This window comes from Canis lupus, chromosome 33 (assembly GCF_048164855.1).
Source record: "Canis lupus baileyi chromosome 33, mCanLup2.hap1, whole genome shotgun sequence".
In the NCBI taxonomy this organism is placed as follows: domain Eukaryota; kingdom Metazoa; phylum Chordata; class Mammalia; order Carnivora; family Canidae; genus Canis; species Canis lupus.
Window position 1 is genome coordinate 28,437,859 of NC_132870.1, and position 23,779 is coordinate 28,461,637.

The following is a 23,779-nucleotide window of genomic DNA, read 5'->3' on the forward strand; positions in this document are numbered from 1 at the left end:
CAAAGGGCAGGGAAGAGGGAAAGCACTTTAATAACATAAAATCGACAAATTTGACGCCTTGAATATTTTCAGAAGCAGAGTCCTTGGATGTACCTATGGCAGATATGAATGAGAGAGGGAAAGAGAAAAGGAGGGGTAGGAATGACCCACCCATTTAGATGGGTACCTTAAGAGTAAAATTATGTTATGAGAACTCAAATAGTGTTTTCTAATTATAGACTCTTAAATTTAAAATATCTTGAAAGGTCACTCTGTACCTCCCTCTGCCTAATACAGACTGCATTCAAAATATCCCAGAAATACGAGTCAATTTTTTTTTTTAAGGCTAGAGAGAAAAGTTGAACAACAGATTAAAAAACCCCATGTCTTGCAACCTTTGCTTTTGATAGTTTTTCTGTTAGGTCTTCCACAAAGAAATGACTGGCAATCTAGTCCTTTCCTTCATGATACAAAGGTATTACTGTTAAATCCAAACTCCTAAACTCCTTAGAGTAAAAGTCATAAGAAATAAGAAGATCACAGTGGGTATCACAGTAGTGAAATATATAATTACTTAACTTTATGAAATGCTTTCAGATCTTCTGCAATAAAAGAAAATAACCCCTTTGTACTTTATTTTTTTTCCCTTTGTACTTTAATACTGAAAGTGAGAAACTGTTTAACCTTATTAGTAAGCAAAGAAACACAAATCAAAGTGAGATGTCATCCTTTCACATATTAAATTGGCTATAAAAACAAAAACCAGGGGTAGCCTGGATGGCTCAGCGGTTTACGCCTCCTTCAGCCCAGGGCCTGATCCTGGGAGACCTGGGATCGAGTCTCACATTAGGCTCCCTGCATGGAGCCTGCTTCTCCCTCTGCCTGTCTCTCTCTCTCTCTCTCTCTCTCTCTCTTTGTGTCTCTCATGAATAAATAAATTAAAAAAAAATCCTCATGCTCCTCTCCAGGACTATCATAAAATACATTATATTTTACAAACACCCTAAAAACGTGAACAAAGATTCAGCTCTGAGCCTCTAACACTGCCGGTAACAGTAAAAAGCTGGAAATAACTAGGTGTCTAACAGGATCTAATCCTTTAGATTGCTTAAATACACTGTGGTAGATGGACACAATGGAATACTGAAATACTTCCTTACTCTGTTTAGTGGGGAGTGATAAGAGATTCATTATACCCCCAAGAGTATAAAACAGTAGTATGTCTGGCTTTAACAACACTTCACAAGTATTAAAATGAAAATATATGGCAATATTTGATTAACAATTCAAAGACTAACACTGAAGATAAATTCTTAAATAAGTAGCCTTAAGAACAACATACTTTGCCTGATGGAATGAAAAAGTTGACAAGTCTCTGGGACATCATCTTATTCATAGGACTTGTGGAATAGCCAGGGAAGTTCAGTGGCACCCTGTCTTCTAAGTATAGGACAGGAATATCTGAAGCAACAAAAGGTCCTTTTCTAGCTACGGTCTGTTCGCTAATAACTAGTCTTTTTTTTTTTTTTTTTTGAAGATTTTATTTATTCATAGAGACACACAGAGAGAGAGAGGCAGAGGCACAGACACAGGCAGAGGGAGAAGCAGGCTCCATGCAGGGAGCCCAACACGGGACTCAATCCAGGGTCTCCAGGATCACACCCTGGGCTGCAGGCGGTGCTAAACCGCTGCGCCACCGGGGCTACCCAATAACTAGTCTTTAAAATAAAAATCCATCTCTTTTCCAATTTATATTTTTTTAAATATTTTATTTATTTATTCGAGGGAGAGAGAGAGAGAGAGAGGCAGAGACACAGGCAGAGGAAGAAGCAGGCTCCATGCAGGGACCCCAGGATCACACCCTGGGCTGCAGGCGGCGCTAAACCGCTGGGCCACCCGGGCTGCCCTATATTCTATATTCCAACTTACATCACGATAAAACGTGCCTTAACCATACTGGCTTTTGTCATTTGGAAAATCTCCATGTTTTACTGCCAGGTAGAGCCTGAGATGACTATGACAGAAGGAACATTCTTTTAAATTGTTTAATCCCCTGAGATGATTATGGCCGTTCTTTGCCAGACAATGACTCTAAAGTCCATTAGACATAGATGCTTCTAGGGAGAGTTGCTTTCAATGCATCAGGTTACTCAGGTCCATCTCCTGATGCTGGAGAATTTGTCTTACAAATCTGGAGCTGTCTCCTCCTCAGCTCTTATCAGAAGCATGGCTGAAGGAAATGAAAATACAGGAAAAATTTCTGGTGCAGTTGTATCCCTGAAATGAGCCAGACAATCATAGTTGCTTATTTGTATCATATTGCCTTGGCTTCCTACCAAAGAAACTCTAGAGAGTTATGCTTTGGAATCTATTGAGGGACGCGCTGAAAAACCAGCCTATGACATCGCAAGATGGACCACCTGGTCTGAGCTGTTGCTTATGGCCCGCCTCCTGTGCACAGACTTGCTGCGAGCGTATTTCTAGAGCTAAGTGTCAAGAAAAGCTTTTTTCCCCTGGGGAACAAAACATAGTTCCCCACTCTTCTTTCTCCCAACATGTAGGGATATGGAGATACCTGTCTCTCGCTAAGTTTAGAAAATCTTGTTTCTTCTTTTGCTTTACCTTGTATAAAGTAAGTGAGCTAAATATGCAGCCAGCTCAGTGCCAGTTTTTGTCACATTGTAAGCCTTAGGACATTCTATTACCCCTTGTCTTTCTCTGTTTTTGTTATTTAACAGTAGTGCACAATATGCCAGGTGCTGTTACTGAACTCTTTGTACATATTAATCTCTTCAATCCCCTTCAAGAGCCCACAGAATTAGTACTATTGTTATCCTCATATCTAGATGAAGAGACTGAGGCACAGAGAAGTTGGGTATCTTGGCTGAAGTCACACAAGTGCTGAGAGTGAAGTTCGGTTTCAGAGCCCTTGTTCATAAACCACCCCCACATCCCAGCTATGCTGCCTTAGCAGTGCAGTGATTCCCTAACCAGAGCAGGCGGGACAATTTTATTTTGTAAGTTATATCATTTACATGAAGTTATGCAGGGTACATATATTTCAAATTAAAATCAATCATGAACTTCTGTGATAATTTTTTTAATGGGTCTTTTCTTAACATGACACACAAGGATGTGTGCATAGAGCTTTTGGAGTAGTTAGGATGAATTTACATTCTACCATCCCCCCCCCTTTCCCATTCTTCTTTTTGACGAGGGGACACATTCTAAGTTTGACTAGAAAGGTACCATGTTAGCTATTGAAAAAAAAAAATCTGTCAACTGGGGCGCCTGGAGGGCTCAGGTGGTTAAGCATCTGCCTTCGGCTCAGGTTATGATTCCGGAGTCCTGGGATCAAGTCCTACATCAGGCTCCCTGCTCAGTGGGGAGTATGCTTCTCCTTCTCCCTCTGCCCCTTCCTCCCCGAGCTCATGCTCTCTCTTTCTCACTTGCTCTCTCTCAAATAATTAAAATCTTTTTTAAAAAAATATATAAGCTGAATATATTATTATACTATCATTAATAGCAAGTTATAAATAGTTAAAGTCTGAAAAAATCCATTAAAAAATTACAGCAGCTGTATGTATTTCAAAGAGAATCCTCCAGCATTGTCTTAGGAACCAACAGAGTGTACACCTCCTAGCAGCATGGGGGTCCTCTGTGCTACGTGTGGGCAGTCCCTCCACCTGGCCTGCAAAGCTCTCAGCACCCCAGCCTCTCTCCTCTGCTTAGCTTCTCTGCTCCTCTGATCAGAGTGCTTTTAGCAGTGCCTGCCTTTCCATTCTTCAAACCTGCCTGGTTCATTCCTGCCTCAGCACTTTTGAACTAGCTGCCCCTTTGGCCTGCGATGTTCTTCTTCCCTGGTTTCCCACCCCGACCCCCCATATCCCCTACTATTATTGTCCTAAATAGCATCCCCTCAGCATCCCTGACCACTTGCGCTACATGAGCCACATCAGCCTTGCTCTGATTCTGATTGACCTCTCTGGGTGGCATTTCTCACAGTCTTCATGTTTATCTGCCTGTTTGTTTCCGCATTAGAATGTGAGCATCGGGGCAGCCCGGGTGGTGCAGTTTAGTGCCGCCTGCAGCTCAGGGTGTGATCCTGGAGACCCGGGATCAAGTCCCACATCAGGCTACTTGCATGGAGCCTGCTTCTTCCTTTGCCTGTGTCTCTGCCTCTGTCTCTCTGTGTGTATCTCTCATGAATAAATAAATAAAATATTTAAAAAAAAATAGAATGTGAGCATCATGAGGGAGGGGGATCTGTTCCACCTCTGAACGGGGTCTGGTGCATATTAAGTAAATGGCAGTGGCATGAATGGCTGAGTTGCTTTTCTTCTCTCCAAATGCCGGTACCTGGTAGAGTCAGTGTTTTCCTGGTGACTCCTCCAGGACAGTATTAGCTCTTCATTTCACCTCTATCCCCAGAAAACCAACAAAACATAACAACAAAACATCTTTCTTATTGAACCTCTTGCTTTTTTTCATTTTTTAGAGCTGTCATCCTCTGCCCCATCTGACTTCACAGAAAAGATCTGCTTCAAGACGGGGTGTCAACTGCTACGAGAACCAAGGTGGGGTTCGGCAAGCTGCCATCTGCAAACAGTAGGTTCACTGCTTCCTGGTGCTAGGTCATAAGCATGATTTGCATCAGCTAACTGGTTACCTACCAGTTGTCCTGCAACTTCTCTGCTATCTTCCCTTTCCAGTTAAGACATTCAATTAATCTTTTAACTGAGAATTTCCTTAGGTGAGTCTTAGATTTCATGTTGATCCAGGTGAGTGGATGTTTCCTCACTCATTGGATTGTTGCCTTAAATGACTAAGAACTAGAAGTGATACCAAAACCTCCTAACCTCTTCACATTACTGCCAAAAGGCAGTCCTGGGAACTGCCTCACCCAGGCATTAAGAAAAGTTGGTGGCACTACAAATCTTCAAAGAAACATCTGTCCGCTATGCACCTCTTTGGCCACATTACTGAAATGGTTACTAGCAAAGTTATTTGGTTTTTAGTTATTTAAACCAAGGTTAAAAGGTTGTGGTAGTTAAACCCATTCCATGCCCACTGAGGAGGAAGTTTTCTCTTTTAGGATTGATATTGTGCAATTCATTTCACTGCCTAGACTAGTTTGAATTTAATTTGAAGGATAATTTTATTCTTAAATAAAAAGAGATGTTACTTTTTTTTTTAAGATTTATTCATTTATTTTGGAAGGTGAGGGAGTAACAGAGGGAAAGAGAAACTTAAGCAGACTCTGTGCTGAGTGTGGAGCTCCATACGGAACTCTGTCTCATGATTCTGAGATCATGACCTGAGCCGAAACCAAGGGTCTGAGGCTTAACCAACCTCACCACCCAGGCACCCCAGCAGTTACATTTTTAATGTAAAATATTTTTTCTTCTATACAGCTTATGGGCACCTTATGAAAGTGTGGTGTTTGCCTAAAAAGACTTCAGCCCTAAGATGGACTCCAGGGTCTTGTAATCCCAAGTTAATTAAAAATGATTTTTTATGAATATTTAAGAGTCATTGTTCAGCACAACATTCTATAGACTTGTTTGTCTTCTATAAAATTCAAAATAATTCTAGGAATGTTGCTAGGATTAAAATGCCTATATAGAGCCGATACTAGGAATGACAACAATTTCTGGATATTTGACCCCCATGATATCTCCCTCTTTGTCTGGTAGTGTCTGTTCCATTGAAACTGGATGAAGAAAAGAACTCATTTATTCAACAAATACTTACTGAGCAATTTCTTCGTGCCAGGCGCTCTGTTCAGTGTTGTGAATAAGGCAGTGAACAAAACAAAATCCTTGCTTTCAGAAATGGAGCTTTTAAGAAGCTCCCAAATTTCCTCAGCAGATGAATGGGGAAAGGGAGGCATAGAGAACTTTATTCACTGCCAGGTGTCCGGGGGAAACCCCCTTCAAGATGACAGGCAGACAGGATGAAAAGGAAAGAGTGGAAATCCGATCTGGAAAGTAAGATAAAGCAATCTTCCACTCTAGTGTAACCGCTGCAGAAATACAGAAGCCTATTAAAATGAAACACACATGCAAAAAGGTAGCAAGTTGATATAACCTAGACTTAGTAAAGTAACAAGCATCACTTTTCAAGCATGTCATTCAGGTTCACAGATACTGCCCAAATTCTGCCTCCACACCACCCTCTCCCGGCCTCTGTTATCAATGTCTGATGCATCCTTCCAAGTTTCTCTGTATGCAATTTATATTCATATTTGCTCTTTTCATAAAGTAGAATATAGTGAACTATACTTCTGTACAATGTATGTTTTTCTCCTAACGTATGTAGGAGGGTTTAACAAATCAGTGCTAAGAGAGCTTCCTCATTCTTTTTTTTTTTTCCCCTCAACAGTTACAGAGTAGTCCATTGTATGGATGTACCACAATTTAAATAGTGACCTATTGATGGATATTTGGGTTGTAGCCAGTCCTTTGCTCTTAAACAATGCCGCAATAAATAACTTTGTATATATGTTATTCTGCATGTACACAATTATATGTGTATAAATTTGCAGAGTAGAATGGCAGGTCATAACATGTATGTATACTTTTGGTAAGATATCTTGTCAAATTGCCTCCCAGAGGGAGTTTTTCTTACTTGCATCTCGGCTGGAAACTTGTGAGGGTAGCTGTTATCTGGATCTGAATTTTATCACCAATCTGGTAGGCTAAGTGGTTCTGAGAGTAGTTTCAATTTAGGAACACTATTTGTTCAGAATTTTCAGTGGTATTTTATAAAAGACAATGTTCAGAAAAGTAAATAGGACTAGAATTCGGGGTTTTTTTTTTGTTTTTTTGTTTTTTGTTTTGTTTTGTTTTGTACAACAGGCCATCTTAAACCTTCTATTATGTGATTGAAGACCATGGTTGCTGCCCACATTAAAAATGCTACATGTTAAATACTGATATATAGGATAAGAGTGCTTCTCAGGCTCATGATGTACCTAGGTGACCTGCTAAAAGTAAGACCTTTCTTCTATAATTTGGCTTTATATTGCTAATTGAAATAGGACAGCATACACATATGAGTTAACAAAGCAGGCCTGAGACTGCTCTCCTTAGAAAGGCCTGCTTGCAACCTTGGGTCTTGGCTGGCATCTGGGAACTTAGATTTGAGGGGAGTTCCCACCATTCACTTGTTGGCATGGCTTGCTGTGCCTAAACTGTGCCTAAGCAAGAAGGTTTCTGTTGAATACCTGCTTGCATTCCAGGAGTATGGAATTTGAGTACATGCCCAACAGCAGGTTTCTGTGTGACCAGCCCCAAAGAATCTTTAGACGCTGAGTCACTAATGTGCTTCCCTGGTAGACAGTATTTCACAGGTGCTGTCACAACTCAGTGCTGGGAAATGAAGCACAACTTATGTGATTTCCGTGGGAGAAGACCTTTGGAAGCTTGTTCCTGATCGCCTCTCAAATTTATCCCATGTGCCTTTTGCTTTGCTGATTTTGTATCCTCTTGCTGTAACCAATTATAGCCATGAGTAGGACTATAGGCAGGGTCCTACGAGTCCTCCTAGTGAATCATTGAACCGGGAGTGGCCTTGGACCCTGATTCAATTAGCTTTGCAAAGATTTTAATATTGTAACTCAACAAGTATTAGTGGTAAGTGACATATTTTTAGAATGCAGTTAATTAACCTTTTGGCATTATATTTTGACTTGTAGTCTGTGTTCTGTTGTAAAATATATAATTCCTCAGATTTCTGGACAGTGATTTAGCGTTTACATCTAACAAATAGAGGTGGCAAGAAGGCTGCTGGATAGTGGAGGGCTTTATGTTTAATCGTGAATCCACAACTGGTTCTTTGGTCCTCTCAATGTCTCTATTTAGGCTCAAATGCTTTTTGAGCCTATAATCTGAGTATTAGATAAGTGGATTTACTGAAATTCCTTTAGACTCATGGCCATAAAAGTTTAGTTAGGCAGTCTGATTTTAGCTATGCCCTGATTCTGAAGCTTACCTGCAAATAGTCCTAGGAACTTCACTTAGGACAGCAGATCTTTGTCGAAATGGGACATAAGACCCCACTATTGAAATAAAGCTTATTTTTAAATCAATGTATTATGTTAGCATCCCATTTTAAATGTTTAAGTATTCAAATGGAAAACTGGATTAAATGTTAAACACAAAGATTTGTGTAAGCTACTTTCTCTAAAGAAATCAGATGGCTTCTAAAGAAAAGTGTTTATATGGTTTAAAAATATAAAATGTAGTCTAAAGCAATGGTTCTTAATGCTTGCAGTTGGTTGACTGGCATATTTGTGATGATAATGACTAAGATTGAATAACATTATGGCAGCTGCTGTTCTTACTGGTTCATATATAGAGTCTCACTCATTTATATAGCAACCTTATGAAGTAACTACTGTTCAGTCCATTTTGAGATGTAGGGGGTTTCAGGACTTGCCCAAAGTTAAGTATTGGGTAGAACTTGATAGAGTGAATTTGAATCCTCTGTGTTCACTGGCTGAATGCTTTAACCACTCTGTTTTCCTGGGTCACATAGTAACATCTCCGTGGTGCTACACATCATAGGTTACATAAAGAACCTTGTACATTTACCCCTGGGTATAGGGATGACATGATCATTTTCTGCTGAGTGTAAGAAATGCTCATCTCCTTGGTTTCTAAGTGTCTGGAGTCTTCAGTGGAATCCTTACAAAATACAAAACTGAGCATGTCACTCCCTGATCCCATTATCTTGGGGGCAAAATCCAAATATAATAAAAAGGTAGGTTCTTTAAGAGCCTACCTTTCTCCATTTCAGCCAAGCTGACTTTCCTTCTGTTCCCATACATACAAACCACATTCTCCTTTGTTGCTTAAAACCTATGCACATACTATTTCTCTGGCTTAAATAACCCCACCCCATCCCACCTCCTACCTTGCCTGACTCCTCTTCACTTTTCAGATAGGACTTGAGAGGCCCTTTCTTCTAGAAAGTTTCACCTGACCTTCCCGAACTAAGGGGTATACCTTTACAGTGTGTTTCTAGAATCTTGATTTTTAACTCTCCAAACGTTTATCTCCCTGTGTTATAGTTACTTTTTTCCCAAACTAAATCCCAAGCTCTGGGGGGACAGGGACAAGGTCTGTCTTGGTTCACCTGACCACAACAAATGTTCTTCCTTTAAGATTTTATTTATTTATTTATGAGAGACACAGAGAGGCAGAGACATAGGCTCTCCTGTGGGGAGCCCTATGTGGGAACTCAATCCCAGGACCCCAGGATCATTCCCTGAGTCAAAAGGCAGGCTCTCAACTGCTGAACCACCCAGGCACCCTGAATGTTCTTCTTTTGTGACTGAAACTTGCATGAAGCAGATGGTCAGCAACAAATTCATGAACTTAAATCCTGAGCTTTCTGCTGGCAGTTTCATTCCCAAGAATAACTATTTTGGGAATCCTAGGAACAGAGCCTACTATCCTCAGTTATATCCACAAGCCCAAATATGTTATAGTTATCAACTATGAACCCTAAATTGGGAGAACCTATTTCAGGCATGGTTAAGGACTTAATACTTTGGAGAGGAATTCACCCCCATATTGCTTGCCAATAGTAATTGTAACCATTTAGCCAATTCTAGATAACGAGAGCAACTTTTTCTTAAGTCTGCTATGAAATTTGTCTGGCAGACTTCAAGAAGTTTTTAGACATGGAAAGATTTTTTTCCCTAAAATATGCCCTTCAAAAAAATGTTGAGGAAAATAAAGTTTTAACATATGTTTAAGATAAAAATCTTTGGTAAGTACACTTACATACCCCTTTTATAGCTGTCAAGAACAAAGTAAAATTTATATCATGTATTAGACTTTTTAAAAAGGTTTTATTTATTTGAGAGAGAAGAGAGCACAGTGGGAGAGGGAGAAACAGACTCCCTGCTAAGCAGAGAGCCCAACGCAGGGTTCAAGTCTAGGACCCTGAGATCACAACCTGAGTTGAAGACAGATGCTTACCCGACTGAGCCACTCAGGTGCCCCCACATATTAGACTCAATAGTCTTACAGAAAACATGCATACTGGAACCCCTCTATTAGGATGAATATTATATCATGCAGGGAAGAAAAAGACAACTTCCTAAACTACATTTGTATCCTTCAGTCCATAAGCATTAAATAAATTTAGGATTCAGGACTTCCCCACCAAGATTATGGGTACCATTTAGGTACATTCTTGGGTTTTACTTCCTGTGTCTAGAGCAGGCATGGCTGAAAAGAAGAACAAAAAACCCACTATTGGTATGTGTATATGTGTGTGGCTGTTTCAAAACCACTTTTCTTCCTTTGAATATTTAAAAAATAGTTATCACTAGGAAAAATGGTGGATCCATAAAATATCAGGGGAATCAAAATGACTGTTGGAGAGTTTGGTTTCTGGACTGATGTAGGCATGCATGCTAACTTAAATTGGAAGACAAAGATCAGCGAGGTGATCTCAAGCCCATTGTGACATCTCTATTCATGTTGGTATTTGAAAGTAAATCCCTTCAATTCTGAAGCTACTTATATCTGATCATCAAATCTTTTAGGTAAAAAGACAGGTATGTTTATAAGTGAAAAAGGTTTTCTGGCCTAGAATGTTCTGCGCCAAATGCATCAACCCTGTTTGTTTGAAAAAAATTGTTAAGCATGAGATGAAAATAAGTGACTCATTGCTGTTTAGTAATATGTTATATTAACGGAATTCATGAACTAATTCTCAGAGGGCTGGAAGGTAACTTCCATGACAGCCTATAATTTCAATTCACTTTTATATGTAAGAATCTTCTAATTACTTTTGTCTTATTAAAGTTTTTCTACAGAACTCCACAGGGAAAATAATGTAGCCTGCATTTCAGCTATAAGGGATTTACTGATGCTATGCACAGCATACTATATTTTGAATTTTCTGACTTGGAAAGAACTGAAGGAGCCTCTACTAACAGTGACATGTGAAAGAACAGTGTCGAGGTTAAGCATGAAATCAGCACTATAGGGCTTGGAAGAGGTCGTGCTAAATAAATATCTGCCTTGTGTCTGAGTGTACCTGTGTCTGAGTCACCTTCCTCCTGCCAAACACAAACAAGTTACTAGGCAACAGGAATGATTCAGACGCTCTGAACACTTCACCACAGTGACATGTCCATCCACAATATTTCCAGGAAATGTCCCTCTTATAAGTCACTGGGGAGTGGGATAATCATTCATGCAGGCACTGAAGGCATCAGATGACCCAGGGCGAGTAGCTGGGTGTTAGGAGGTGGGACTAATATTTGAAAGGAAGTCACCTCACAGGGCAAACAGATGGTTACCTGCATGGTAACTGGGGAGGAAGGGTGGAAGAAGGAAAGACGAACTCTCTCCCCAGAAGGATTCATGAGGAAGGAAATCCATTTCTCTTTGGGAAAAAATAGCACATTCGTAATTGTAAAAATAGGCCAAGATCTCAGAGAATCACAGCATAGCATGGTGGCTAAGAGCATGAACTTTAGAGCTAGATTGCCTGGGTTCATAGCCTCTGCCCATTCACTAGTATTCTAAATTTCACTTCCTCATGCCTCAGATGGAGGTGACGGTGGTGCCTACCCCACAGAGTGGTTGTGCATATTAACATACTAATATTTGGGGAGCACCAATGTCTGTTATCATAAGCTCTGCAGAGTGTTACCATGCCTCCTGCCCTCCAGACAACTCCCTAAGTGGTAGGAGCAGAATGGGGAGGGAATGAAGGAGAAAACCGAAAGAGGGGAACTCTAAGAATTCATTTATTCTTTTATCACTTTGAGAACTGCAGTTAATAGAAATTATAATTATAGCATCCTTAAGAAATTATAATTATAGCATCCTTAAGAAACAATTACTATGTACTTTGTAAGTTATTTATATGTTCAAAAACTACATTAGAATTATGCAGAGGGAGAGGGATATAATCAGAGGTTGCTTGTGGGCTTCTGAGGCATCTATAATGTTCTGAAGCAACATACAAGTTTTTGCTTTACTATTTCTTACACCTTATGCTAGATTGCCCTTCTTATGTAAGATACATTATAATAAAGAATGTAGTCATGCTAAGTAAAGCATCTCAAGTCAGGTGAAACTTTTGGGCTTTGTAGCACACATGGAAATCCTAATTATGCAGCTACATTATTGACTCACTCCTTTAGAAAAGAAAAGACACCTGAGATTCTTGGGAGAGGGGTGAGATAGATCTGGTGTCTTTGAGTGTGCGAGCTGACATGTTCATTCACAGCCACTCCAGTGCCCTAGAAGCCAGGCACTTGGCTGGTGGCCAGCAACATTGACACAAGTCAGATGTGGGCTGCCCTTGCACCTTGCACCCCAGCAGAGGAGGTAACCCACGTAGGCTACCACCACCTGCATATCCTCCTGAGCTGAGCTGTACCAAAGAAATGGAAAAAGCTTAGGTAAGGGGAGGAAGCCATGGGATTAATTCCAACTTGATCTTTTAAGAGGCCTAACTTCCCCTGAATTTATTTCTTGAAGGAAAACAGAGTGTTACTGCCCTTTGGGCTAATGGAACAGCCGTTCCTGGACTATGTTCGATGTTCTGTAGTGATTCAGCAGTGCTATGAGAAGAGTTGTAAGATGAGGAACCTTAACTTCTTCCTGAACTTGTAGAGAGTCTCCCTCTGGTTTTGTCAGGTGGGAGTGTTTCCCAAGGAAGGAGCTGCTATAAAATCAACAGGAAGAAAGGGGTTAGGGGAGTGGCTCTCCAGGTTATCTCAAAAGCTAACAACATTAGTTCATGTAAAGTTATTTAGAAAAATAAATAAGATAAGATCATTTAGAAACTCAGGTTAGTGACACGACCTAAGTAACTGATACCATTTTATTCAGCAGCTATAAAGATGTATTACCAAAATAATAGCCTAGTGCCTAAGATTAACTTATGGATCTCTATAAAAAGTAAGAGAAAAGCTCATTTAACTCTAAAATTTTCTGACTTTTCTTGAAACCACAGTAGTGCTCACTGAATTTAGTATTGAGGGTAGGATCCTTGTTTTATATGCAGTCTCGTACCTTGAAAAACTTTGAGTGTAAAATGTTGATTTGGGGATTCATAAAGAACCTAGAGTCTTTCTATTAATTTAGGTTTTCAATGTTTTATCAGAAATCTTTGTTACTTGATGGAAAACTGTATTAATCATTCCTAGATTACTGAACATATATAACTTATTTTCAAAAACAGAAGAAGCCATAAATAATACTTAAATAGTTCAAATAAACTTTGATGGAGTTCACTTAACTCCATTTATTCTAAAAATTTGAGGGAGGAATTTGTTATTTTACAAAGCTTTAATACTTGATCCTCTGCTTTTCCAAAGTTACTTATCTGGGTGTGTGCACATGCGCACACATGTGTGTTTCTATGTCTGTATATGAATGTATGAATGTTGGGGTGTGTGTGTGTGTGTGTGTGTGTGATGTCTGAGGTTAAAAGTGGAATAGTCTGCTACCCAGAAAAAAAAAAAAAATCAAATCTAGGATTGCTAATCCATTACCAGAGAAGTCTAATCTTTTTTGATATTTTAAGTTGTGTACTATTAAACATTAATGCTAATAGAATATGGATAGTTATGCTCTTTAAATCAAATTATACAATTTCAAGTTACTTAGGTATTTTTACTTCTCAATTTTAAATATTTTAGAAAAGTCCTTTTTTAAACACTACTTTAAATATAGTTTATACTAACTTGTATAACATTTCTTAATTTTGGATCTGTATCTGTATAATGGTCAATTAGTATAATAAAACATAATGCTTGATTCTCTTGTATCTTTTGGTATTGGCCTCTGAACTTGCCCAATAGTTTTTTTGTTGTTTACCTTGCATCTAAATTAACCATTACTTGTTCTATGTGATGTGAGCTTTCATTTCAACCTTATAAAATTATGTTCTTCAGTTTTAATGTCTTATTTATTCTTTAATTAAACTGAGATTAGCAACTCTTTGTTAAGATCTTATTTAACTGGCTTCAGTCCTGGCACGGAAAAGGTTCAGCCTCAGCCCTCCCCTGCTCCCCAATAGTCTTCTTACTCCATTTAGACCAGCTAAATAGTGAATGGAACCTAGTGATGTTTGTGTGCTTGTTTGTTTCTTCCTTCCTTCCTTTCTTTTTTTTTAAAATGAATCATTTTCTGCTTTTTTTTTTCTTTTAATATTTCTTATTTATTTACTTGAGAGAGAGAGCGAGCTCAAGCTGGGGAGCAGCAGAGGGAGAAGCAGCCTCCCCACTAGGGAACCTGATGCGGTGTTCCATCCCAGGACTCTGGGATCATGATCTGAGCTGAAGGCAGATGCTTAACCAACTGAGCCACCCAGGCGCCCCTGGATATTTCTTCCATGAATTTATTTCCCTGTTCATGTGGCATATTTTGACAAATGTGATTTCTGACCATAAGAAACAAAGATATAAGATAAACCATATTTTTTATTGTAATATGCCAATGGCCAATTATTTGACATAGTCCCTTACTTGAGAATGTGAGAGGTAGGCAGAAGGAACTGAGGACCAAAGAGATTGCTTCACTTCTTATCAAGTGGTGGTTTTAGGGTTTTAAGATACTACCATGTAGGGGATCCCTGGGTGGCTCAGCGGTTAAGCGCCTGCCTTTGGCCCAGGGCAGTCCGGGGATCGAGTCCCATGTTGGGCTCCCTGTGTGGAGCCTGCTTCTCCCTCTGCCTGTGTCTCTGTCTCTCTCTCTCTCTCTCTCTCTCTCTCCCCCTCTGTATCTCATGAATAAATAAATAAAATCTTAAAAAAAAAAAAAAAGATACTACTATGTAGATTCAACCTGTATTTAATTTGCTTCTGAAATTATCAAGGACATGTAGGGGCTGTGGTTGCTGAGTAAACTTTTGTCATTCGTTATCTTAATAAACCCCCATGGACCTGTTACCCATAAATTATCTACACCAAACTAAATTAAAATACCAGACATTTTTATGTCTTTGACAGAATGAATTTCTTACCCATAGGACCAATCTCATGGTGGTGTTCTGACTTCTAAGGAGAAATACCTAGAGCAGTGATGGTTAATTCATTCTTTAGCAGTAAGTTACCTTACCCTACTTTATGTGAGAAATAGGATTGATTTTTTCTTTTTTGCCTTTTTTAGATGTCTTTGTTGAGATTACTATGCATCTTTACTTTCTTTTTATAGGATATATTTTTTAAATATGGCAAAAGGTCTTAGAAATAAAATAATGAGTTTGTATTAAATGAAACTGAAACCCAGGGTTCATACATTATGTACCCAGGGTTAGTCATGGCTTATTTGTGGCCAAATGCAGAGATAAGGATTCTGGTCTCTTCTGATCCAGGGCCTCAGCATGTCACCATCACATTACTTTATAAACTTTTTAGCCATGGAACGCAGATTTCAGATGAGATTTCAGGTAACCCCTCCAAAGCAGAAAGAAAAGCAAAGCTCCTTTTGTTAGAGATGGGGGCATGGAGACATGTCTACATAGACTCCCGGAGATTCTGCACTGGAATGTACTTCTTCTCAGTATAGTTCACAACACAGATAAAATGTGTGGCCGGCCCCTTTCTCATTCCCAGCCATGTCCTTATTAGCACAACAAAGTAACCCTGGTCTGGTTCTACTTTTCCGGAGCATTTCTGTGCCCTATATCTGAAAGAGAATATAAATGGAAAAGTTGGGGGATGCCTGGGTGGCTCAGTGGTTGAGCATCTGCCTTCGGCTCAGGGTGAGTCCTGGAGTCCTGGGATCGAGTCCCACATTGGGCTCCCAGCATGGAGCCTGCTTCTCCCTCTGCCTCTGTCTCTCCCTGCCTCTCCCCATGTGTGTCTCTCATGAATGAATAAATAAAATCTTTAAAAAAAAAAAAAAAAAAAGGAAAAGTTGGGGGAGGTGAGTTGATCCAGTCTGGGAGTCATAACAGTAAAGTTAACGTCACGTCTTCCCTGTTGACTCTGGAACATTCTCACTCTGTGGTCAAGAGGAAGCAGCACAGCAGATCTGCCTATGAGAGTCCACTGATCTTGAGGTTGACTCCTTGGATTAAGTGGGAGTGTGCTGTCACATTTCCTTTAATTTGCTGCAAGAATTCATCCTGAAGCCATGTGCTCATTTGCAGATGTTTTCTTTCCTCAAAAAGTGGTAAAGTGACCTATGGAATTAGAACCACCAAAGTACCAAATGCTAAGTATCCACTAAGTGCTTAGTAGCTGGTGACTTTGGGCAATTCACTTCACTTTACTGTGTTTGCTTATAAAATATGGGTAGTAATAATATCTATCCCATAGTTGTGATGAAGATTACATAATATAAGTAAAGCATTTGGAATAGTGTTTGGCTGATAGTAAATACTATTATGAATGTTAGCTGCAGCTCTTATTCTTAAATGTAGGTCATATAAATTTTAATCATTAATAGGATACCGATTCAAAAAATTTTAAACACTTAAATATTCCAACCTAGTGTTAGCTAAAATATGAATTAACTAATTTTATTGGCAGAGAGAATCAAGCCTAATAGTGGTAAATCCCAGCTAGCTAGCTTTGCATGATCGTAATGTTGATAACATTGTTTAAAGTGTATATTTGTAAAACTTTCCCCCCAAAAAAAGCTTTCTTAAAATAATACAAAGCCAAAAACATAGTACAAATTGGATTGTTAAGGCCCTAGAGAAATGTTCACTTTTACCTAATCATTATGTATGATCTTATTTTCATAGGTAAGAAAAGCTGCACCAAGTGGTCAAACAACATTTCCTAGAAAACTCCTTAACCATTGATACTTAAATACAGTTTTCTGCTTGCACTTTGGTGAAAATCTCTGCAGAGAAAGTCTGTTTACTTAGGCAATTATCTGCTGAAGAACAGGAATGTCCCTGATAAGTGCATTTTTGTTTTTAGGAGTTGGTGCCACTTTCAGAATAAAGTGGAGCCGTTTTCAGCTCCTGTAACAGTCAGGATTCCAGAGCCTTTTCTTTAGAGTTAAGGTCTTCTTTACCTACTAGCACCTTTGTCTCTGTCTTTATTACACCCAGATATTTGCTAAATAAATAATTCACATTTGAAAAGCTTTATGGTTATTACATATAATGTTTAAATAAAATGCTGTGGGTTTTCTTATCATTGACAAACTTTGAACTAAAATCTGATGTTTCTATAGAACACCATTTATGATGAGTTTGCATAATAATTGTGCATGAACACATAAGTCAAAAGGCCTATGTGAAGAATAGTAGCCAAACTGTGGAAATATTAGACCCAAAGAACCACAGGGGAAAGGTTAATTGCTAAACAAGCCAGAAGTTATAAATTGGCATTTGTTTTTAAATGGGGACTTGGGGAGAGGAGAGATGGCTTTGTAACCTCACTGGGCCAGGGTGTTGTATTTGACAGTTCATTTCTGAGTCCAGGAATTATAGCAAGAAAGGTTTCTTGGAGGAAATGCCATCAAAGCTCTGAGACATGGCACAGGAGAGGCAGGTAGGTAAGCAAGAGGGTAGAGGTGAAAAGGAGGTTTAGGCTACTAAAAAAAAAACAAAACAAAAAAAAAACAAAAACTATATAAAGGCCTGATAAGAGAGGATATGGTGTGTGAAGGGAACAGAAGGTAAGTAAATGTCACTTAGAAGCACAAGATTTAAGGAAAGGAAAAAAAAAATCTCAAAAGCTGAGCCTGTAAAGGAAGGCAGAGGCCAGATTATAAAGGTCCTTGTGAGCAATGTCAAATGTCAGAAGACACACCCTCTGAGAAGCAGTCTGGGGAAAAAAAATGTAGATTACAGGAGAAAGGTCACCTGACTGGGTATTTGTTATTATGGAAATTATGTTAATCTTGTTTAGCCCTGGGAATGGCAGTAAACTGTTTTGTTTTAAAGAGAACCTTTATCTTAAAAGAGGCAGACTGAAGTTTGTACGGATGAGATGAAGAGATATCTGGGATTGCTTCAAAAAAATCCAGGGTTGGGGGATGGTGAAAAAGATTTCCTGTGACATTTGTTGTAACTGATAAGGTTCCCTACACTGTTCTCTCCACTTTCAGTAGAACATGTTTGAAATGTTCTGTTGTACTTTTTTTTTTTTTTTTTTAAGTCAAAATAAGCAATGGATTTTGGCCATAGATAGCCATTTAAGGGCTTTCAAGAAACCAGTAAAACAGGAAGTGGACCGGGAACGAAACCAGAGAGGGAGGGAGGGCTGCACCAAATAGCCAGTGCTGGTGAATCCTTCCCCTGCAGGGATGGTGGTGCCTCACTTTCTCTTGGGCAAGATTGTTTGTGACTTCTTAGTGAACTTCTTAGTGAACCGTTGTCTCAATATTTTCACTTCGTGCTCTGATAGTACAAAATACTAGCGGTGCCCCATATTTCTAGCACTATATCAGCCTGCTTTGTATTTGAAACATGATTTTTTATGTATCTTTTTGGTGGATGGATATAATCCATTTACAGTTTATTGTGGCTATTGGTATCCCGCCCTTTGTAAGTCAGGATATTCATGACCTGAACTAAGCTGGAGAGAGCAGACCTAAGTAGATGGGTGGAGAATTAAAACGGATAGGACCTGGAGTGATTGTCAGTGAGCAGAGGAGGGAGTTGGAAGCTGAGATAATAACTAAGAATTTATTTATCCGGTGAACCCCTTGGATGGAATTCACTCTTTTCTTTCAGATGCTCCTCATCAACCCATAATCCTTTTTGACATTCTTAAAATGTGCCTCTGAAGTATAGATACATATTAACCAGAATGTGATTTTTGGTCTTACTCAGTTTAAGCTTTGGAAATGGGCTCCTAATCTCCTAATATTGCTGCAGATTATGCTACAACGGGAGGTGTTAAAAGCAAAAACAACATAAAACAAACCAAAGTGGGGGGATCCCTGGGTGGCTCAGCGGTTTAGTGCCTGCCTCTTCAGCCCCTGGGCCTGATCCTGGAGACCCGGGATCGAGTCCCGCGTCAGGCTCCCTGAATGGAGCCTGCTTCTCCTTCTGCCTGTGTCTCTGCCTCTTTCTCTCTCTCTCTCTCCTTGTGTCTCTCATGAATAAATAAATAAAATCTTAAAAAAAAAAAAAAAAGTGGGAAAAAGATTTTTTCCAGCCTGTTACTTTGTTTTTTTTTCAGCCTGTTACTTTGTTTCAATTTTTTAATATAGGTTTTTGATAACATAAGTTTATTTAAAAAAAAACAGTTTCAAAAAATTATTTATAGTCAAATACTTTTGTGAGGGCTCATCAATGAAAATTAGATTTAATGGAAATAAGATTAAGTTTGGAATTACATCTTTCAGCTTCCTGATGCTAATTGAGCATTGAGTTTATAGTGTTTCCTGGCTACTTCGTGGCATCATGTTCAGGTTTAGAGACAGTGCTTTTAATCATCCTGTGCTTTTCTAAATCTGCTTCACTCTGTAGAAAATAATTCTGACCATAGTTTACTCCCAAGGACAGACCAGTGCTAAACTGAATAGGATAACTACTTCACTGATTTTCTATTCACTACCAATATGTGAAGCTTGGCATTTTTAGTCTAAAAATATTTAAATTCCAGTTTTGTTAACATACAGTGTAATATTAGTTTCAGGTGTACAGTATAGTGATTCAGCACTTCCAAACAACACCCAGGAGAGCTTGGCATTTTTAAAGACTATTTAAATTTTTTTTTTTTTAATTTTTAAAAACGTTTTCAGTTTTCATCTATTTATCTAGACTTTTAAAAGTCCTGTTACGTATGTTTTAATATACATCTATTTCTATATATATCTCTCTCTAGTCTTTTTTCCTCCCATTTTATGTTCATTATTCAAATTTTCTTTTCAGTTTTACTTCTTTCAGGTATATGGTTTTATTAAACTTCAAATGTTATTTCAGGCTCTAATCTAATTTATGAAAGTTGTTTTCATTGTTCTTTGGTCTTTTTTAAGTCACTTCTGGTTGGAAAGATGCGGGGGCGGGAGGGGCAGTTACTTAACCAAAAAATCCCTTGAGAATAGGAGCCAGTTTTCTCTTCTGCTACCTTCCTTAGCATTTCCGAGCCAAATTCTGCACAGAACGGAAGACCAGAAATAATTCTGTCTTCTATGTTGGCCGTCCATGTATTTGCCTTACCTTCCAGGCTTTCAGCAGTGAGTATAGCAGTTACTATGTATTTAACCTTGGAGTATTGCTTGAGTTTGGTCACTTGGTTGTCATTAACCTTGGGGTACAGTTTTTGAAATTTTCTATATCCATAGTTTCTATTCTACCTATTAGGATTCAATGATGAAATTCCTGCGTTGAAAGTCTAATTGAATTCTAAATCCTTGTTAGCTATTTGCTACCTTCAACCTTTTTGTTCCCACATAATGCCTTTGTTTTTATTCTTCCTATGATTATAATATTGTGTCTTTAACCTTTTCTTAAAAGTCTCATGTGGGTTAAACATCTTAGAAGATAGCACTGGTGTGATCAATTAAAAGTCCATTATAATGATTATAATTAGAATATTAAACATGCATTATTTTTGGTCTATTAAAAATGTAAAAAATCTCAAAGGCAAAAATCCATTATTTATTGGAGCATTTCCAGTGGAATTTCTTTTTTAAAGTTTTTAAAAGTTGTATTTGTACAGATTTCTAGAAGCTATTTACATTAATTGGGTCTCAGCAGGTTGGAACATAGATGTTCTTGATATACCTTTGACTTGATGATACAGTGATTTTTTTTTTTCTGATGAAGAGTATTCAATGTGAAATGTTTAAATAGACTGTTATCTCATAAGCCTAGAGATCTAGTTTGAATAATCCTCCTGTTACTCTTGCCCCATCCTGTTTTATTTTTCTTCATAATAACTTTAATCATTTTATTATTGTTGTTTTACATAGTTAGCCGAATGGAACCTCTGTGAGGGAAGTGACATTTTTTAAACTGTGGTATCCCTACAGTATTTCCTAGAATAAACATTAAATACCCTTGAATGAATAATTGTCTTTGTCTTTTTAGCAGTAAAATCAAAACATGCTCTTATTTTTTCAATACAAAAAAAGTAGAAAGTAAATGTTCCATGTAGTATCACCTTTCCAGTAAGTATGTAATTTGTTTACATACACAGCATAGTTTTTCCCCCACAGCAAAGAATCATGCTATATATGTAACACTATTTTGCAATTTTTTCACCTAACATGGTATGATGGTACAGTAGTATTTCATTGTACAACTAAAATGTGTTTATAATGTAACTAGTCCCATCTTGATGGACAGTCTTACAAGTCTGGAATCACATCTGTATTTTCAAAAACTAAACTTCCAAAAACTAAAGGCCCTCTCATCCTGTCTGTTCCTCCTCCCCTCCTCCTCTTTGCCTATGCTCCCTCCCCTCCTCCCCTCAGTAACCCTTGGTGCCTAAATACTTCTTGAACTGACCAAAGCTCTTTATAGTCTTTATTTACCTAAAGTGGTGTGAATATTTTCATATGTCTGATTCAGATGTATCAATGTTTGAGTATCTAATGTTTCCCAGATCCAGCAAGGGGGTAGTGGTGAGCTGTGGGACCTAAAATATGCTATACCTGTATACAGGTTTTCTGAAAGTCAAAACTCTGAATTTCAAAATGCATCTATTGCCCAAAAATTCTGATGAGTAGATTTGGAAAACAATCTTTTCACGCATGTGCAGGTATCTTTAGACAAGTTCCTAGAAGTAATTCCAAAGTGTGTAATATATAGCTTTTGGAATTAGGGGGAAAAAGCACTAATGTAAATTTTTTTAAAAAGAAAATATAGGATTAGAATTTTATAGTACTTGGGATTGTTAGTAATACTTACAGATTTTTGCAAACTGGCTTAAATGACTGTTTCCAATCATTCAATTTAAAAAAAAAAAACTTTTTAAAAAGATTTATTTATTTTAGTGGGGGGAGAGGGTCAGAGGGAAAAGGAGAGAGAAATCCAAGCAGACTCTGCATGGAGCCTGTCCCTGGACTCAGTCTTACACCCTTGAGATCAGATCTGAGCCAAAACCAACTTTGCACCACTCGGACACGCCTAATCATTCTTTCAATTTTTAAAAATAAGTTTTATATATGGAATACATGCTGTTTTGAAGACCATAATTTATTTAACCGATCAGGCATTTTCAGGTTATTTCTGAAGTTTTATTATCATAAAGAATAGAGGCTAAAAACTATGAACTAATGATGAGTACAATAAAGCAAAAATCCACCAACTGTCAGGAAAAAAGGGTATTAAAATGCTCAAGTACACAAGCTTATAAAATATCCACAGTGTGCAAAAATTACCAATATTTGAAAAGAGGGCTTGGGGATTTGCATTTTTGACTGAATTGTCTCCTCTGTCAAATCTGGTTTGGCCTGATTTCTCTGCTTTTGGCCCCTGGTTTTATTCAGGTGAAATTATACCGAATCAATGACTGGTTTTGTTTTGTGAAATATTGAGTGACCTCCATTATGTGGAAATTTATAAAACAGCCCTCACCCCTTTATTGCAAATAAACCTTGCAGAAGATAACCACACTGCAATATAATTAAGTCTTTTTTTGAAAGACTATATATATAGTCTTTCAAAATTAGTCTTTTTTTGAAAGACTAATTTAATTGTATGTGTATGTCAAGTTAGGGCTGTAACACTTCATAACTGTTAGTTTACCAGACTTTCCCTAGCAGCAGCAATAATGCAGACAGGTCTAAAAACACATTTTAGACATATATTTTTTATTACACCTAATTGAGGCTGAGGGAAGATAGGAAATCAAGAGATTTCAGTTGATAAGTGTTTCCCTGAAAGCAGTAATAACAAGTAGGCATAGTTTTGGATACTTTTAGCTATAAAATAATACGTTTATAATGAAAATATTTTTAAATGTGGACTGTACACAAATGTAGGAGGGAAAAAAATCTCATACTCCTACCACTTACAACCATTCTTAATACTTGTGTTCTGACTTTTCTATAAGTGCGTTCTTTACATACTTAAAATTGTACAAAACAAGATACAAATTCTCCTTTTTTTAAAAGGTTTCCTTTATTTATTTGACAGAGAAGGAGTGGGGTAAGGGGCAGAGGAAGAAGCAGACTTCCTACTGAGCAGGGAACCCTATGCAGGACTCCATCCTGGACTCCTGGATCATGACCTGAGCCAAAGACAGATGCTTAACCCACTGAGCCACTCAGGCGCCCCATATTCTCTTTTAACTCTGTCAATACTATTATAGTTAAAATAGCCATCAGCTTTTTTTTTTTCCATCAGCTTTCTTGATTATAAGAATGATTAATGTGGAAAATTAGAAAATACAACATAGAGTAAGGACAAAATTAAAATCATCTTAAATTCATCAAGCAGTGTTAATATTTAGTATATTTTCAGATTTTTTTCTCTATGTAATATACATCTTTATATTGCTGAAATTATACTATATTTACTCATTAAAATCATAAGCATAATCTTCATAAACTGAAAATAATTTTTCAAATACGAGTGAACACTTTTATTTCAGAAAATTTAAAGAAAATAAGAAAGTACAGAAGAAAATAAAAAAGATTGGTAAATCCCACCAATAGCATTACATCTGATATTCTTTTGGTTTATTGACTTGGTTTTTAAAAATTCATACATTTACATTTTTATCAAAATAATATGGTGCTTTAAAAAAAAAAAAAAGATGTATTTATTTTAGAGAGAGTGAGGGTGGTGAGGCAGGGGCAGAGGGAGATAATCTCAAGCAGACTCCCTGTTGAGTACAAAGCTTATTGCAGGACTCCATCTCGTGACCCCCTGAGATCATGACCTGAGC

General features: G+C 38.0%; 1 protein-coding gene and 1 long non-coding RNA gene across 23 annotated transcripts in view; one reads left to right on the top strand and one right to left on the bottom strand.

Annotated features, from left to right (window-relative positions):
• The window catches only part of SGMS2 (sphingomyelin synthase 2), a 130,564-nt gene that overhangs the window by 72,682 nt on the left and 34,103 nt on the right, over positions 1-23,779 (top strand). For 13 of the 22 annotated variants that reach the window (XM_072809926.1, XM_072809928.1, XM_072809927.1 and 10 more), the window contains one exon: positions 4,478-4,587. The gene's annotated coding sequence lies outside the window, so the exon portion shown is untranslated. The remainder of the gene's footprint in view (positions 1-4,477; positions 4,588-23,779) is intronic. The other 9 variants (XM_072809919.1, XM_072809922.1, XM_072809924.1 and 6 more) reach the window with 1 other exon arrangement.
• LOC140623465 (uncharacterized) overlaps positions 1-23,779 on the bottom strand; it is a 42,015-nt gene that overhangs the window by 7,916 nt on the left and 10,320 nt on the right. The gene's annotated exons all lie outside the window — the stretch shown is intronic.